At 40.3% G+C, this 20,065-nt stretch overlaps 1 protein-coding gene across 2 annotated transcripts in view; it reads right to left on the bottom strand.

Moving 5' to 3' along the window:
* The window catches only part of LOC121895811 (prickle-like protein 2), a 37,248-nt gene extending 17,447 nt beyond the window's left edge, over window positions 1-19,801 (bottom strand). For both annotated transcript variants that reach the window (XM_042409270.1, XM_042409271.1), the window contains exon 1: window positions 19,645-19,801. The gene's annotated coding sequence lies outside the window, so the exon portion shown is untranslated. The remainder of the gene's footprint in view (window positions 1-19,644) is intronic.
* Between the last annotated feature and the right edge of the window lie 264 nt (window positions 19,802-20,065).

The following is a 20,065-nucleotide window of genomic DNA, read 5'->3' as shown; positions in this document are numbered from 1 at the left end:
GGCCTCTCCTTCCTGCAAAACTGTAAAACATCAAACACTTAAATAGTGTGCCCCTGGGAGATTGGGAATATTGTGGCACACAAATACATGATGTGACAAAGTACATAAAGGTCAATTATGGGAAAAAATTGAAATGCAAATTTATTTGGGAGGCCGGCTGCTGAAAAACTGAGAAAGTGGATGTTTTTGATGGCCTGTGATGAATTGTCCCATGTATCGTGTTATCAGCCAGGCCTCGTCAATTTACTTGTCCATTTTACAGATACTGCTGAGGCAATACAATTATCTAGTGATACCAAGTGATGAATCAATATGCACAATCGAGAATACAGTACAAAACCAATATATAATAGATTAGGGCTGCAACTAACAATTATTTTCATTACCGATTAATCTGTCAATTATTTTCTCAATGAGTTTGGTCTATAATTGCTTCCCAAATACAACCTAAAGTGTCTTGTTTGTTCTGGACCAACAGTCCACAACCAGAAGAAATTCAGTTTACTATCATAGAGGACTAACCAGAAAAGTTGCATTTAAAAAGCTAGAAATGACTTAAAACCATTAATCGATTATCAAACTAATTTTCTGTCGATCAACTGATTAATCGACTAATCGTTGCAGCTCTAAAATAGTTGGCTACGTCAATTTGGCAATACTTGTTCAGATGCAAATATGCTTGTAATACATGACTGAATGAGCTCAGTTTATAATGTTTCTACTTCAAACATGCTTTTCGCTGCTCTTTCAACGTACATGTTGAGGAAAACATTCAAAAGCTGCTCTTCGTTATTGTTATTGTTATTTTGCTAATCGTTCTTAGAGTACTTTTAATGGTAATCATCTGCCTAAAAGCCTTCCACATCGACAAAAAAGTAGAACAGGAAGATTTAGATATTCATCAGATTGCAGTTTTGCTTTTACAAAACAAAAATCAAACCGATATGCTTTGACATCCATTTATTAATATTGGTTTCATCAACTGATATTGGAATCCTTCACGCTGGCTCTCAGGGCTACACTATGATACTAATTTGTTGGCTCACATCATTCCTCACACGTATTACATAATCGACTGATATAATCAATTTTACGGGACAACAGATGGATGAAATGTAATATCATCCTCTTCACCTCTACTTGTTTCCTAGCTTCCAAAAGGGTCGGCAGGTACAGTTCGTATGTTCAGTAACACACATAGACGCTGATGGAAAAGTACTGTGACAAATGTTAAGGTTAAAAAAAAGAGGATAATATTCCTGTTGAAATGAGCCACAATGCGTTGTCCTTTCACAAACGTTTAAATGCATTTTTACAGATTCACAGCGACACAACAAAGCGCTGTGGGCAGGACTGAAACAGTAACCTACTGCTCCAGTGATGCTGGTGTGTGAGCCTCCCTACTGAACTTACAACAGCCCGAAATGTCAACCCTTGGCCTCTTTCCCCTCCCCTGCTGAACTCACAGTTATTCCTGATTAATAATAAAGCTTTCCAGACACACGTACACACACACATATGACTGTCCACATACACCTATATATACCTCACAATCCTCAAACCTCCAGCCTTCCTTTCAATGATGGGAGAATTAGCTCACGCAGTGGGAGAACAAGTGCGCCAGAGCTCAGTAACCCTCTATACAGGATAATGGCACGGGAGACGGTCGCCATGGAGTCAGCCTGGTTGAGTAAATACAGTAACCCTTGCCCACTCTCTCAGATATACGCCTATGTAATGAAAGGAATAACAGCATGGCAGCTGAGCAAGAGGCTCTACAGGAAATATTTTATTCGCTTATCAAAATGTAGGAATACAAATGCAGGAGATGACAAAGTAGTTTGTGCGTCGGTTCATTTGGGGAAGATAGAAAATAGAACAGACGACTGAAGATTTCTTTGTCAGATTAGCTCTCACTGAGGAGAGGAGTGGAAAAAAAAATTCAGTCTTTTAAAACGCAATCTTTCAAGCAAGTTCAGTGTCCTTCATTCCTCCATCTTGTTCCTTAATCCTCATGTGCACAGAAGGGGAGGTGTGTATGTGTGTGTGTGTGTGTGTGTTTGTGTGTTCAATGGCTCTCTGAGGCCTGCGTGGCAAATCGTTATCAAGGACACTCATAAAGAAACAGCCAATAGAGTTCGATCTTGTCTCCTGATAGAAGCTAAAATTGATTCTCCTTTCTGTGGCAAACAAAATTCAGATTTCAACAACACAGCTGTTAACAGTTAAACGATCAGTTAGGATTGGCTGTCAATATGCCATCAAATCCAGAAATATGTAACCCTTCATTTTAATAACAAACAGCTCTCATGTAGCGCCAATCAGCTCGTAATCCAGTTATGAGGATTAAATTCTTACTGCAGCTTATTTGGATCAGCACTAACAAGAAATTAATTGAAAGGGGTTGACCCTATAGGAATAAAGCTCTGCGGTTCAGCTGGCAGAACAGACTGAGAAAAGCTCAGAGTGGGTGACAATACTGGTGATATAATTGGGAACATAACACGCACTTTTGGCCGTCTGCATCATTCACATAGTGTTGTCACCAATAGCTAGAGGGACATCATTTAAGTAGTGAATGTAAGTGGTGAAAAAGAGTAAAAGGCAATAAACCAAAATGCTTAAATCAAACCAATCAAAGCACACACACACACAAACACACACGCACACACACACTACTGTTCACGTCCCTGATGTGCTAATTGTTGGAGGTGTGTTCCTGAAATCCAAAGTAGGACTCTCTCTTACCTACAGAGGCACAAAATTTCACAAGGACCTGAAAAGCTGTAATTAAAGGGTGACACATTTCTGCTCCTCTCCCACTGTGTGTGGGATGGCCTTAAATAGAATTGCAGGGTTTCAACAGGCAAATCGCACTCTACGCTGCTGCAAAGGCACCATCCTGCGTTTCAGTGAGGGAAATGGATACTGCTCTGTGTTCGTAAGCCTCCCCTCTTTGTGGTGAATTTTACAAAAATGATTTGACAGACAGGCATGATCAGGTATGATGACAGGGAAAGCTGTGGCAGTGGGCTGCCACAGGAGAGCGACTCTGTCTGAAATGGCAACACACACACACACACACACACATACACACAGGATCAAGTTTCCAGACCGAGCCTGTGACTTGTGCGAGGAGTGCAGCTGGGCAGGCAGTGGCACATGTTTTCCCCACAACGGCTGCTGGTGATTCACAAACTGAGGCCGACTCCTGTTGTGTGATGCCATTTACATCAATTTGCCAAAGGGTGTAATCTTTAATATGGGCCTTTTTTTATTCCACAGAGCCTTGTGTTTTCAGGGGTGGGGGTGGTGGTGGGAGGGGGGTGCTATCTGTGCAGGCGTGTATTTATTTGTCTGTGCATGTGTGTGTGCGTTGGTGCGATTATGTGTGTGAGAGAGAGAGAACAGGAGAGAAAGAGACTGTTGCTATGCATTTTTACACGTCCTCCCACTGGTCTCTTCACACGAAACATCATGGCAGAGTGGAGTTGAACACATATAGCTGAGCCGTTTCCATGTGATGCAAAAACACTTTTAGCAGTAAAAGCACTGAAAGCCTCGGCGTAGTGTTAAGAGGTCAGGCATTTCCCTGAACCATCTTGATGCTGTCAGGGAAAAGGGCTTGAACCCCCTTAAACTGTTTGTTGTTTCCCCTGATTTCGCCCTTACTTCGATGGATTCCAGGGTTAGAGCGATGGGGAAGACACTGCTGTGTTTTATCATCAATGTGTTATTTTGCAATTTAACCTGTGGTGAAGAGTCATGCTATATGGCTTATTATGCAACTTTTGAGTTACATAACGGCTCAAAAACTAGGTGCACATTTGACTGAAACTTTTCCCACTTACTGTAAATAAAGTAACATGTTGGGTTTCCACAAAGAAACCACCAAACAATTTCACCTCTCAAGTTTTCATGTTCAAATACTTCTTAACGACTAAATAAAATTGCATAAATATGGATAACAACTTTATTGGCTTTTGTAATATGTGCAGCTAGCACAGTACAGCACCACAGTACAAATACTGTAAGATCCTGTATGTAACTTGATGTTACATGCAAATAAGCTGATGTAATTCTGGTTCATTTTAAAAGGTAATTATGTTACTTGCTTAGTTGGCAAGTATAAAAACATTGGTGTGATTATGCAACCTATAGCTACGCTCAAGGGTTACTTCCAGTACTGACAATGGCACACATATGTAACAGCAGTATCCACACTCCCCTAATGTGATACATTATTTAAATCGAACAATTTCTCATGTTGAGTAAGATATAATTTATTAAAAGATAAGTAAAAAAAAGGACTTTTTCTTTTCTGACGTTGATGACTGATAACAGTTTGGTTTCAGTGTGAAAGCAGTGTGAGAATTTCACAATCTCAGCACTCTCTCCAGAAATAATGTTATAAATCTCAATATATTTCCATAATCTCTCTTTTACTGGCAGCGAACTAGCCGCAAATGTTTTTTTTATTTTTTTAAACCAACGCAGAAGGGCTGACAAATGTGTGGATGCTGCCATATGGGAAGCATTTACTGCTCCCCATGCATGTGTAAAGTGCTGTGCATATGAAAGAGATGTCTTTTGGTGTTCAGTCTGGAGATGAGTTATCTGAGCCCTTCACAAATGTTCTGAGACCACTTTGTCAGTGCAGCCGTGACGAGGTAGCATGATGGAGTATTACTGGTATGCTGGAGAATCAGAATCAGAAATACTTTATTGATCCCGGGGGGTGGGATCGGGTCATGGTACAGTTGCTCATATTCAAGAATAGAAATATATATATATATAAGCATAGGGAAATTATAAGAAAAATAGAAAATAAGACAAATGAGAAATATGTAAAAATATGTGCTTCGTCTACAATATATAACAGTGTAAATATTAAAACTGAGAAATGGGATCTATAAATGTGTTAAAATGCAAGAATAGTGTAAATAAGAAATGTTACTGGAAATACACAGTATAAATGCAGTATAAATATACACCAAAGTATTGCACTGTTGAATTATTGCACTAAAATGATTGTACTGTTAAGTCAGTATTGCACAGTTGAAAATATAAATTATGAATAAATTATAGGGTTATGAAGCTGTTGACAGGGGTGAAATAAGTTCAAGGGTCCCGTCTATTTACACTCTGGGGGAGGAGTTGAAAAGTTTGATGGCCACAGGCAGGAATGACTTCCTGTGGTGCATCTCTGTGGAATGAGTCTTGCACTGAATATACTCCTGCGCTTGACCAGCACATCATGGAGTGGGTGAGAGACATTGTCCAAGATGACACGTAACTTGAAGAGAGTCCAGCTCCACCCCCACAACGTCACTGGCCTTGCCGATCAGTTTCTTGAGTCTGTTGGCGTCTGCTACCCTCAACCTGAAGTCCCAGCATACAATAGCAAACAAGAGAGCACTGGTCGCCACAGACTCATAAAACATCCTCAGCATTGTCCCTCAGATGTTGAAGGACTTCAGCCTCCTCAGAAAGTAGAGACGGCTCTGGCCCTTCTTATAGAGGGCTTTAGTGTTCTTAGCCCAGTCCAGTTTATTGTCAAAGTACATTCCCAGGTACTTGTAGTCCTCCATAATGTCCACACTGACCCACTGGATGGAAACAGAGGTCACTGGTGCCTTGGCCCTCCTCAGATCCACAACCAGCTCCTTTGTCTTTGCCACATTAAGCAACAGACAGTTCTGCTCACACCATGTGACAAAGTTTCCCACCACAGCCCTGCGCTCAGCCTCCTCGCCATTGCTAATACATCCAACTATAGTAGAGTCATCAGAGAACTTCTGAAGATGGCAGGACTCTGTGTGGTACTTGACGTCCATGGTGTAGAGTGAACAAGAAGGGAGACAGGACTGTCGCTGTGGGGCCCCAGTGTTGTTGACAACTCTGTCTGACACACAGTGTTGCAAGTGCAACAGTGGTCTGCCAGTCAGGTAGTTGACAATCCAGGACATAAGGTTGGAGCACCATCAGCTGATCCCAGCTGTAAACAATGGAGCTGCAGAGTTGTTGTGTACTGGCGGCATGATGCTCAAGCAAAAAAGTACACCAACCACCAGAAAAATGATCAAAACCCCTCTAAACTACATGGTTTGACAAGGGCACGACTTAGTTACTTAGCTAAGCTAAAAATAACAAAGATAGAACAAGAGAGAAAGAGATATTTAGGAAAAAGTGCGAAAAGAGCGAGAGCAACTGCAACAAGCGGCCATCCTGGTTGGCACCTGCTCACATATTAGAATGTAAGCAAGTCTCTTTCTAAAGGCCTGAATATACTCCCATGTGGACACATACACAGACAGCTGTAGTGACCACAGACACATAGTAGTTCTGTTTATACTACATGCGTTCCACACATGCGCAGTAGATCTACAAGAAGACATATTTTGCAGTGCCCTTGTAGCATTGTGGCGTGGTTACAACAAATTGGAGGTACGCAGATATCCTTAGTGGACCCTCACATACTCATGGATGTAGAAAGTATAATTTCGGTTTAAGTATTCACACTATTTTCCAAGGAACAGCAGATGGGCCCGAGAGGTTTGAATTGGGCTGAGCGTCGTTCCAAATATTGCTTCAGCACCACATATTCATGCATCATTGTACTGCAAACAAAAAGTGCAGAAGATACCTCAATATGCATTGAAAAAATGGTGCAACAAGGGAATCCAATACTGACTATATAGAGTTGGATACCAACCCAAAATAAAAAGAGTGGAGAGAGTAGCCACTGAAGGCATGATTCATTTGACACTCTCTGTCAGTGCTGTAGCCTTTTTCTGAAAACCAGTGATTTTGTGCAGCAACGCAATCAACAATGGACAAGTAATGACTCACACCAGTCGTTCCAAAGCAAACAAAGAAATTTAAATTGACTGTGACAGTACAAAAGAAATAGACAATGCGGTGGGACAAATGGATCAGATCTCAAGAGATCAAAGAAGAACAAATCTTTATATGTATGTGACATTCTGGAGCTGTTACAGGTGTTCCCACTGAACTTGTAAATATGCATCACTTACACCTCCATGACTGGAAAACCGGAATTACAGGCTGAGAGGAAAATTATATCGGGCAGCTACCGGTAAGAGTATGATTACATATAGTCCAGTGGGCGCCACCATTATCTCTGATAGAGCCTTTTTTACTGGCCTCTGACACCAGTCATACTGCAATGGGATTCTGCAGCAAAGTTCACTAGAGTTCAACAAGACAAACATGAGCTTGGCTGTCTGATTGAACTAAGAATGCAGTCAGGTATAATGGATGGCAGTGACAATGCAACAAGTACAAAAAAAAAGGCCACTTTAGATCTGTGTACAGAGGTGATCAGTTACCATTAGCCTAAAAGTCATTCAGCTAACAGCTCAAAGCAGTAGACATTATCACAAAACACAATTAACTAATGAGAAAAACCTGGTGGCCATTAGCAGTGAGTCTGTGCAGATGAAGGACAGCGACAAGATGTCGCACCTAAATAGGTTGCAGCACAGCACCAGGGATGACAATAGTGTGTGTGTGTGTGTGTGTGTGTGTGTGTATGTGAGCAGTGGGCTGAGCTGAGTTGGAATAAAAGGAACAATTATGATACCGACTCATTTGGTGATAAGAGCTGCTTCCTTGCTGGAAAGAGAAATAAATATATAAAGTAGCTTAATAGAGGGGAGATAACTGAATAAGATTTGGTGAAAGAAAGGACAGAAAGTGAGATGCAGATTATGTGGAGCAACATGAAAAGGATAAAAGGATAACAATGGAGGTGAAGAGACAAGGGGTCCAAGGGGAGAAATCTCTGTTCCTGACTGAACTACAAATGGAGACCAATCAGCCTTGAAGTTGCCGGGTTTCAAATGTAAGAGCAGCTTCAAAGCTGTCTATCTGTCTGGGTCAAAAGACAGCATGAGGTCTAACAGAGTTTACACTTACACTGCTTTTAAGGATACTTAAAAGTATAAACTTAGGTAATCAATAAATACATTAAAAAATAATTAATTTAGTGTTATAGGTTTTAAAACTAATAAGAAATGTCACTGTCTAACCCGAGACATGTCAGTATTTGACATTTTAGTGGTTGTAAAGGTAAAAAAGAAAAAATCATTCATACAATTCAATTCATACATAATTCACTGCTCCAGTAATCGATGATCAGAGAACAAAGGTAGACAGCCTTTCAGACCTGACTAACTTGAGGCTCAGCAGGTTCTTGTCAGGAAATACTGATGTAGATGTCTGTGGATTGGTTAACTGGTTAAACCAATTCCCTGAGTTAAAGACAATAATAACCCAAACAAGACAACTAATGAATTCATATGTGAAAGTATAATATAGTATCCTGAGCTCACTGAGATTCATTAGCCCTAATTGTTTTTTTATCAATGACGCTCTTGTCCAAAGGCAATGAATCTAGTTAAACATCTGTTCAGTGAAGCCTATAAGACTATACAAAATGGAAAACTTTGTATATGTTGTTGGATTAACAAGTGCTATTAAACCATGCCTGTTAAAAGAGTAAGATGTACTTAGCTTCTCCAAAGCCATTATTGGATGATTTAGGGCTTGCCTGAGCGACGCTCTGTGCAGGCCATGCATGACACTGCGAGCCCAGGAGAAGGGAGGAACGTCCCGCTGTTGGAAAAATCATTAGCTCAAACCTCAAATTCAATTACCTCCTTGGTACTGGATCTCCCCTGTTGGTGCACTGGAGGACTCTGCAGCCAAAATAACTCCCATAACTCCCCCCACTTTTGTGAACTCCCTCACCAGATGAGAGGGCCGCCATTGATGGAACAACACAATCAGAAATACTCAGAGAAACATTTAGGGACCTAGTGGGACGCTGTGAAAGAACACAAATACAAATCAAGACCAAAATGAAGAGGGCAGGATTTGTTGTGCCACAGGACTGAGTGACCACACAGCGGGGTCAGACACACATATAAACACTACAAGTTTTGGTTGCCACTTCCAATGAAACCTAGGCATACACAGTATGTGCATGGCTTTCTGAAGTCCACTCCTTTATAGAGGAAAAAAAAGAATACAGAAACAAAAAAAAGAACGAAGATACATGTGTGTGTAAAAAAGAGAAAAAGAATGTTAGAGCAGGAGAGGCATAAGGGAGTATGTAGGCTTCCAGCACCTTTCTATACTCCTGACTTCCAGGGAGCCCTGAGGGAACAGCTGAGCCCTGCAGTGGGAGCACTGTTGGGCTGAGACAAGTGGATTAACAGTGATCTTATTCTGCTTGATGAGGGGGTTGATGAGAGGCAGGTGGTGCAGCAATGGAGAGGATCTGTTGGTTAGAAGTATTTGAGAGTGTGTGTGTGTGTGTGTGGTTTTCACAAAGGAGGTGTAATAGTTAACAGCTTTGCCTGCATCACATTCTCATCTCGTTAAAGTCGTTTAGAGTGATGCAGATCTCATGAAGGGAAACCAAAGATTTTTGTATGTGAAGTAATTCAACTGCAGCCTCTTGGGAATAGATGATTTAATGGATCACGCAGGCATTGTTGACTTTTTTCGGCATCATCTCTGGGGTGTAGTGGTACTTTTCCATTTACATAGATAACATAAATTGCCTTGTTAGAAAATTTGAAATGAAATCAGCTTAAATTATGCATGACGCCTCTAACTCTTTCCATAAAAGGGATGATTCTTTTCGGGTGGTTGAATTGCATTAATTTCTATCCATGCTAGTGGCACAGCTCTAGGGATGGCAGTCCATTGGTAAACCCACCATTGTGGTCAATTGTGGTCCAGACTGAAATATCTCAACAAGTATTGGATGGATTGCAATGACATTTTGTAAATAAATTTTTCTTAATGACTTAAATGGTAATCCACTCACATTTCCTCTAGCGCCACCATAAGGATGTTATTTTTGTGGTTTTAAGTGAAAGATCTCAACCACTATTAGATGGATTGCTATGAGATTTTGTACATTCATGTCCCTGTCAGAATGAATTGTACTAATTTTGGTGATCTATTGGTGTTTCATCTAACGCTACCTTCAGATCAAATTTAGTTCTTCAGTGACTGAATACCTGCAAAACTAAAGACATTCTCACCACCTATACCAGGAGTATATTGTGCTTAGTGCTAATTAGCAAATGCTAGTATGCTAACACACACAGCTAAGATGTGAATATGGTAAACACTGTGCCTGCAGACCATCAGCATGTTAGCATTGTCACTGTGAGCATGTTAGCATGTTCGCATGTCTCGCAGAGGCTGTACTTAGCATGGCTGAAGACTCTTACTCCTGATTTTGGCTGGATTGCAACAGTGGTGCCAGCCCTAAAAATGTCATGATTTTTGCTGTAGGATTGTTAATATGTCACTTTATTAAGTTTTTATATTTTTTCAGATGAGAAGGTAACCATTTAGATTCCCAAAAAAGTCAGTTTATCCAAATAATGCCTATTTGGACATTTACTCCAACATTTTCAGAGATGTGAGGAGCTGCTGGCTGGGTGAGACCAGCGTCATCGCGGCCGCTAGCGGCCAGACTCCTGAGATGGTTGGCCGTTCAACGTCCATCATCATCCCGGGGAGAACATGATCTGATGAACTGATCCATGCAGCTCTTTGGTGATTTGCCGCTGGCTCTAATGTCTCTGTAGCATTTTGATATATGATATAATTCCTTTTGGAAGATAAATGTTGGTCTCACAGATTAAATCTAACAATTGTAGCTGCTGCATTAGTTTGTCTGAATAAAAAGTGAAGCCTCATGTTTTTACTGGACAGAACAACAGCGCTGCCTCTGGAGCTCTATATGTACAGATATCACCACATTTCAGTAAATATAAATGTATTAAAATGAACAGATCAGTCTATATTAAATTTCATTTTATCTTATTAAGCTACATGACAGTTTGGATTTTTATTATAGCAACATTACAGGATGAATAACATAATTGACTGCATCTCTCTGTCAATGAGGTTATTTTTTGTGAGAAAAAAGTTAGTGGTTAGTGTTAGTGGAGCTTTGAGTTGAGATTATTTTGTCACAGTACAGTCAGGTAGTCGTGTTGAAGCTGAGCTGCTGCTGTCAGCAAATATGCTATGATATAAATCATATCCTTCCGTCCTTGGAAGTTTGTACTCCTGAGTCGAACTTGCCAAATCCGAACTTGGCATAGTTGATACTGAGAAAGGCCCTGTGTCGTTTCAAATGAAAAGCCCTCTAGTGTTTCATACACAGTCACGCCATACACTAAGTCTTGTAAATAACTTAGAGTGATGATGACTGTGCATTCAGTTTGAAGGTACGCTAAACAATGATAAATTGTGACATAAGGCCAATGTTATAATGCTAGCACTGAAAAGATACTTGAAATTGGCAACTATGATCAAAAATCAGGTACAATATTTCCCCTCCCTCTGTTGCGGAACCAATCTTTGGTATTTTTCTTTTGTAATTTGTCTGAATGAAAACAATCCTAAACTACTCTGATAATCCCTCCACCAGATAATACGAATACTTTATTGAATTATTTTAGTGGCCATACCATCCCAATTGTAAACAATTTTTGCCGAGATGGAATATCCATTCAAATATAAGAAAGTATGTATATACTTGTTGTTGTTGAACTGAGTTGAAGATGGCTGCAGATGAAGTCATGAGTCTTATTTGAGGAGACAGATGGAACTGTGAAAAAGATCAATTGGAGAAAATACTGAATTTTGACTTGAAAAAGAATAGGGTTTATACTATAATGCAGGTCAAAGTTGTTTTTTTTGTAAAATCATAAAACTGGAGAACGATAGGAGATATGAGAGAAACTTGGGGAGATGACACACATAGCATAGGCCCCTGCTGGGTTTGGATCCAGGACGTCTGGGTTATATTTATGCATCCTTTTCCTTTCTCTGTGACCTGGAAATCGATTGAGGTCTGCCATTTTTAAGAATATTCCAATTGGTAAAATGCCCCAACAAAAAAGCCGACAAAGAGCAAGAAGCCCTCCAGAAGGTCTTAAAGCTAGAGATACACATTAGCAAACTTTTGAGTTATTTTTATTTACTTAAAGAAGTTTCTTTATTTTCTGCATTGTCATAGAAACTAGGTGTACTAATATATTAAATAATATGCAATTTTAAGAGGAATATACCAAAAGATATTATTCAATAGACAACAAGGGAACAGTTTTCATGTATTTAAATGAATTTGTATATAACACTTAGACTATAAAAGCATGAATTCTGTCTTTTTATCCATAAATGTCAGTGGCACACATGACAAGTAAATTTTCAACCTTCACGTGACGAACATGACATTAACAACCTGCCATAATGTCTGTAATGTGGGCTTTTGTTTGGAAGGAACATTATATTTTTGGCATGAGAAATGGATACTTAGGTGAACGAAGATGTGATAAGCCTCTGTATACACCGTCAGACTGCATCCTTGATTAATCAGTTGAAAAGCATCAGCTGGCCAATGGGCAACAAATCTGTTTAGCAGTTGGATACTGCAGCTGATCTCATTGGACTGTAAAGGGATGATAAAGCCAACAAAAGACGGTGATTTATCATGTGCTTGGATGCATTTAAAAATTTAGTGATTGACAGACTTTATTAACATAGTCCGTATGGTAGTGATTTGCTGTGGATAGGTTGAACTATGAGGAACTATATAATATTATACATGTTATTTTCACTTCTGCCATGTTATTTTGAAGGGAAAAAAAGCTTAAAATGAGGCCACAAATATACTGAGTACATTTTATTATCTGATGAAAACCAAGCTCTAAAACAACAAAATAATACAGATCAAGCTTCTACAAACACCTTTACTATATCAAGACATTGAGGTAATGTGGCTGTGAAAAGTGTTATGAAATGACGTCACTTCAAAATGACGCTCGACTGAGCAAGGATGTCCTATTTGGCAGCTCTGTGTTGTGTCAGTTCCTCCATCCTTTCATGTCATCCCTTTTATGTAGATAAGGATAGAGGAAGAGATGTCAATAAAAGACAGGAAGGACTCATGGTATTTTCTTTAGTACTTCAATGAGCATCACAGAAAAGCATTTATTTCGTACATTTTACTCTGATTGTAAATATCGATGTAAGATGGAGGGGGTGGAATCTTTAAGGAGGATGCAATACAGCTACAAATGCATGTTTTCATAGGTGTCTTACATTGTCTGATTAGGTATGTGTGCTGTCTTGCATGCATTTTGTGTGTGTGTGTTTGAGTGTGTGCCTACACGTCTTGGTAAGTAGGAAAATGCTATTTCAGAAGCCCAGTAATGACGCCATTAGTATGAGGATAGAGCGAGTTCTAAACCTCGGGGCAGATCAGCACCACAGATGATTCCCCTAGAGTTTACTTTCCTCATATTCATCAGTCAGTGAGGCCAAACTAGCACCACAATCAACACCAACGCCACCAGCAGCAGCATTTACATCATGCTGTCACTCTCCCCTGGCAGTAATTCATACACCTGCACTATGACTGCAGCCTCCATTTGACCCTGTTTCCTCGCTTTCACTCCTCTCAGCTCCTCTCTGGATGTGACTTTTAATTTAAGGGAAACAGCCTTTCTTTGACTAAGAATAAACTCCATATTGTTCTCTTAGTGATCCCTATCGTAAGCCAGTCAGCACTTTCTGGGATACACAGAGATTGGGTGGAAACCGCTGAGACGCAGAGTGCCACGGCACTAAAGAAACGCACTGTGGTGAATCGCGTTTAGACCTCAAGCTTTATGAATCTCTGTGCCTCCTCTATTCATCCAGCTCACCTCCTTTCTTCTATTCATCTAACAAAAGTGTGTGGGGGCCATTTCAAACTAGAGGCCTCACAACTGTCAACGGGACTGGCCAATAAGAGAGCAGAGGAGCAGATGGCAGGAAGAGTAGGTCCAGATGGGAATTTTTGGCTGGAACAGCGAGGTTAGTGTAGAAACACCCTGACACTAAGTGTCGGGGAATCTTTAAAGAACCAAAATGAGTCAGTGTTGATGAGCCCCGAATAATGTCTAAGACAGGACCACGACGAGGCTTTGGGAACAATTACGGAAGTTTGCTATGATCGAATCACATCGGTCTCAGCACTGCAATAAGCCTTAATGAGTGGGTTAATGATTGGTTTATTCTAACCAATTAAGGGGCTTTAACATGGCACTTGGGAGAACATTAGTCATCAGACAGCAGCCCGCTGCAGGGAATCATCCAGGATCCTCCTCAAAACGAGTTTGATTGTGGTAACGACTGGTTGGAGGCTAAATATTCACCTTTCACTCCACGTGGAAATCAAATCAAGCCATCTGCACCTCTAACATTATATTGAGCATGATTCACCTGATTACCTCTCCCCTTGTTCCTTTTAGCAGGCAACAAACCTGAAGTTGCTTCTCACTTTTCCACAGCAAATATTACCAAAGAAGTTACCTGCATTAATTCCTTGTGGCAACATTTTTAAGATATTCTACAGCATCATCGTTGGCCAATCCTTCACCAAGATAGTCAAGTTAAAAGACGGTCAACTTATTAAAAAAATCAATCTTGGTGGCTGCTGAGCGTACTAAGAGTGAAGTTGCTAATAGAAGAAACACTCAATAATCATTAATCTGCTCACCAACGTATGTAATGTAGGGAGAACAATCTCCCAACATTAACAGCAAGTTCCACACTGCTAATATTTTTAAATCATTTTTTTACGTACAACCAAGTCTAAATTTGTTGCTCCGTCATATCACATCAGAAGAATCAAAAACATCTATTTTTTTTCATTTGTATTCTAGTTGTTCTTTTAATTAGTACTTTCTTTAACTAATAGGTGTGTGTGTTTTCTTGCCATAGACATTTAGGCAAAAGCTTTTTAAGTAATTTTTAAGTATTTTAACATCATTATTCCAGATTATGCTGGAATACAGGCTTCTTACAGATCCTGATGGTTTTTAATCATGTATTCTAAAGGATAAGACTGGTAATCTTCTGTATTTTTGTTACTGACAGTGAATGTGGGATTGACTACACTTCCCATGTTCATGGTAAATAAGAAACATCTTATGTAATGGTGTGGCTCATTAATGTGATTTTAAAAGTGTAAAATAATTTAATGGAGGTCTATGGCACAAAGAAAAAGGATTACCTGTCAGGCTTTAGCTAAACTGGTAATATTTGTCAGTCAGATAAATTCTATGTTGGTTTTGGCTTTTCATGGAATTTGTTTACAGTAAGAAGCAAATATAAAACATCCGCAGATTTATCCATTAAAGGTTTTATTGCTATCCATTTTATGATGAGCTCAAGCTGAGGTATAAGGTCCTGTGGTTTGCAGATTTATTCATATTATCATCCATGATTGTGACTCTTTATTAATATGGTAAATCAGGTTGACTCTCATCCAACACTGTATTATTGCAGGATACCTGCTGCTTTTTGCCCTCTTACAAATTAACTTCTCTGACCGTTTTATTTTACCCATTGTGATTAAGAACTGCTTCTATCTAAGCTGTAGCTTCAGTTATTTTACAGGGCTGTGTCACGCCCTCTGAAGGAAAACCAGTTTTTTAAACCTCTCTTTTTATCTTCTAGAGCATTTGTGTGATCAGTGGGGCAGGAGTTTGGGACTGTCTTGCGAAAATTCGGTGGATTTGTGCACTAAACAGTTGTCTTATTATCCTGCAGGGAGTTTTTGCAGTGTCACTTGCCTTGTGGTGGCACAGCGAGTATCCTCTTCCCATATTATTGTAGCCTGGTTTTAATGGCTATCCTCTCCATTTGAACTCTTATCTGTTTATTAATTCATTTGAAATCTGCATTTGATCTCTGCAATAAAAACCTCTCTTTAAAATCTTTTTATTCATTTAAAGATACCCATTAGCCATCATAGCATCAATCACTATTTTTACTAGGTCTATATATGTGTATTATAAAACGTTTTATATGTTTCCATCCTCTCCATTTTGAATTATCTGTCAAAAAACAACACTTGGCTTTGAACTTCAAGCCAAGTGTCTGATTTATTCTTTTGTAAACTTACTTTTGTGGTTTAGTGTCTGTTTGTTATGGTTTTGTTGAACCATCAAGTTACGAAGTGCCTGGGTATATTTGGGTTTCTTTATAGTCTTCATCTGTGAACTCCTCCTCATTTATACCTCACATTTACACATAGAAGTGAATTGGTACAGGTGTATATACACAGACATCAAAGTCTTCCACCTGAGGCGTCCAGTGCCACAGAGGTCTCTCAGTTATCTGGGACAGTATCCTTAAAAAGTAGCAGGGTGAGCACTCAGGTCTCAGGACGTGGTTGTGTACTCTATGTCATACTCTCAATCTACAGCCCTTTGATGTATTGTGAAAAGGCTGCTTCTGAGTTATCCTCCATGTTGAGGTTTTCTCTTAGATGACAGTGTGTGCTCTTTGTTCTGGCTGTGTCTCGTGACGGGTCTGCAGTGTGCTGTGTGAGTCTCGGGCTGCGTCACCACTGACTGTAATGGCTGAACACTGCAGGGTAGAAAAACCACTGCAGCCTGCATACACTTATACCATGTTGTGCTCAAAAACTCAAAAGAAAACACATTATCTGAGACATTTTAATCAAACAAGACAAGATCAAATACTGTTTTGAGCAAGTTGCTAATATACATGTTGGTTAGAATCACTAGACACTGTTCTTCATTCCTCTTTAGACAACAAGAAATACTAAAATAATATTAACTGCAATAACTTTTTGCTATAGCTAATTTATCAGAGATACGCTGTAGCAAGACTGTGACTCTGCTCAGTAATGTGTTTGTGCAAAGAGCAGAAAAAGATTAAAAGCACAACAATTTAGACAAAGCTGGTCTTCCCCATTACCTCCTCAGTGAATACAAATTCCCATTTTAATTTAATCAGGCACATCAGGACAAGCTCATGGGGTCCTGCTTGGAATTGACTTCGGTACAACACAGGTTTCATTTCCTGTTCAGAAACCTTTCTAAAAGGCAGTGATTTAAGCTACTGTACAAACTATCACCATGGCAACCAAGAGCTATCCTAAAAAATGCAACAAAATGGATAAAAACCACAACACAAAAACAAAAAGCCACTTCTGAGAAATTCATCTGTAATTACAGCTGCAAATCGTTTATTTGCCGCTCATTATTTTTTGAGTGGGAGGTCTGCTGTAACACTCGGGTGTGAAGGGGGTAATTAATCCATATTTTCAGACAAATTTTCTTTTTCAATCCGTTTATTTCAATCCTGTATTCCATCACTCTTTTTCTGCTTTATCGACCTTATGTAAGAGAAAGGTCATAGCATATCTATTATTAAATGGCTCGGTCATGGTATATTACATTATTAATCACCTCAGTGTAGTCTCTAAACACACACAGTGTGACTCTGAACCGCGTGTCATATATGTTTAAGCAAAAATAGGCCAGAAATCTCTCTGGATCAACCCAACGCTTAATTGGAAGAGCAGTCAAGAGAGAGCTATTTACGTCAGAATCACTAATAATGTCCTCGCTAATTCAGCAAAGTAAACCATTGAAAAAAAAACCCAGCAGCATTTGGGATCTGTCAGTGAGCAATGAAGAGGTTCCCTGTCTGCATTGTTAGAAGAAAAACTGAACATGAATGGCAATGCAACTCTAAATACCAAACATGTCCTTTGAGGGAACTGAACAAATAGCCTTTGTGTAGTTAATAAGATTGTATAACATCTGACTGAGCCACCTGAACTGTCAGCATATCAGGGCCATAAAAGCAGCACAGAAGCAGAAATGTACTGTGAAAGCACCGCATGGGGCAGAGCAGCAAGAGCTCTGAGACACCCGCCCACCCTTCCTGAATCAGCCGTTTCTGTGGCGACCAGAGCGGAGGGGGGTGGAGGGAGGTGCTCGGTGAAAGTGAAGAGACAAACATTTGAAACCCCAGTGGGAGAAACATGGATGGATGGATGGATGGATGGATGGGGGGACAGATATATTGAGGGATGGGTGATAAAGGGACGTGGCAGGGTCAATGGGGAGCCGGGGCTGATTCCTCAACATCACAGCCGGTGACAGATTGACAGTCAGATGCAAACAACAGCAGCATCCACAGTGAGAGAGACAAACACTGAGGGGATTTTTCACTCTCAATGGCAGCCCTAGATCACGGTCATGGCTCAGGGGTTTAAACCATCTAGACACTGACAATGTCTCTGTGAAATCTCATTCAGCCATATGGTCCTATTCAAAGCCTCGCATTTCTCTGTTCTCTCTGTACGCAAATCATATGGGCTTGAAGTAAGTCATGGCAGATTAAGGCTTACTTCACAGGCAAAGTTGAAAAGAACTCGGGCTGATTCAACAAGTTGTGCACTGGACCAACCTGCTGATTCCCTGCGGTAAAAACTCACAAACTGCCATTACACACAAATAACAGTACCAGTCAAAAGTTTGGACACACTTTCTCATTCAAGTGAACGGCAAGGTGTGTCCAAACTTATGACTGCTACTGTACATCCCAGGATGCAACAGCACAAGCGACAAGTGTTACATACTAACATGGAGGAGAATTCTCATGATGATGATGGATGATAGATTAGAAGACGATTTCATATCATCGATAAAAACAATGAGCTCAATCATGGCAAATGCTAAATACATATGATTTTCTTGACATGCTGTCAAAAAGTGGACATATGGGCAACAAAATCTATCATTCGATAATACAACTTTATACCAGATTAAGACATTGTGCTGTGTATACATTGTCACAGCAAAAAAATAGGAGCCACGCATAATCTTGCTCATTATACAGATCTTTGATTTGATGTCAGCTCTCTTTTGAAATCATGCCAGTATCTTGGAAACCTTATTATATAACGGCTTAGACTTTGAACACAGAACATTGTGACAATCTTACACTACAGTGATCGCATCCTGTCAGCGCTACAACAATTAGGGCTGGATGCAGTAGTTCTCTTGCGCAGTTGAGACAAAAGGCTCACACATAAGCTCAAGAAAAACAACGAAATCTGAAATGTAAACACCTGCAGATTTCCCTGACAGTTGTCGATAAACTACTGTGTCCAAAAACTGCGGGCTGAAATGTATGCACAGTTAACATTCCTTCAAATACTGTAGTCCGCCTAAAGCGCAGCATCTGGGATGGCACGGTCTTCTTCGTGTTTTTTTGTTTTTTTCTCTCTCTGTTTCTAAACAAGACTGAGATAACAGTAGCACATCCACTGCTGAAACGGTTCCCACTCCACCCACTTTCTCTTTCAGGGACACATGGATTTACACATGGGGAAAAAAGAGAAATCATACAGATTCACTCCCATCAGAGGCACCCCCCCCCCCCCCCCCAAGTCCCAGCAGTCTTTTTCACTTGTCAGTCAAGAGGTAAACAAGCCTTCACACAAACTAACACACATACAAACATACATGAAAAACCACCCTCGCTTCCACATACACGCACACACACACAACTAATAATGGATACACCCCATTTTCTTAGGAAAACTTTCAGCAATCCACATTAGCATTTCTTAAATCAATACCATAACATTAATTATGACAACAGCAAATTACACACACAGAAAATCATAATAATAAACATATTGAAATGGCAAGTCGAGCTGGCAGTGCACTGGTAAGAGTATTTCATCATGAGGCTGTTGGGACTCACCTGTTTGTGTGGCTGGTGTCAGAGTCCTGGTGTGAGGCTGCTCAGACAGCGGCAGAGACTGGACTGAGTCGCTCACACTGGACACATACCAGTGGACTGACTGGCTCTGCTCTGCTCTGCACTGCACAGCTCACTCCTCTTCCCTTCGAGTCTCAGAGACAAACACCAGCTCTGCCTCTGCTGCCTCTCCCTCTGCCTTTCACACGTACTGTAGCAGCAAACAGAGGGAAGGCTGGGGGCTGCAGACTCTGTGATCAGCACAAGTCTCTCTCTCTCTCTCTCTCTCTCTCTCTCTCTCTCTCTCTCTCTCTCTCTCTCTCTTTTTCTCTCCTTTCTCTCTCTCTCCTGCTGGCTCTGTGTCTCTCCTCAAGTCTGGCTACAGGCAACCATGGCTGGAGAGATGAACAGAAAAAAAACAAAA

The sequence above is a fragment of the Thunnus maccoyii genome, chromosome 4 (genome assembly GCF_910596095.1).
Source record: "Thunnus maccoyii chromosome 4, fThuMac1.1, whole genome shotgun sequence".
Lineage (NCBI taxonomy): Eukaryota > Metazoa > Chordata > Actinopteri > Scombriformes > Scombridae > Thunnus > Thunnus maccoyii.
Note: the sequence above shows the minus strand (reverse complement) of the source record. Positions and strands in the feature narration are given on the sequence as shown.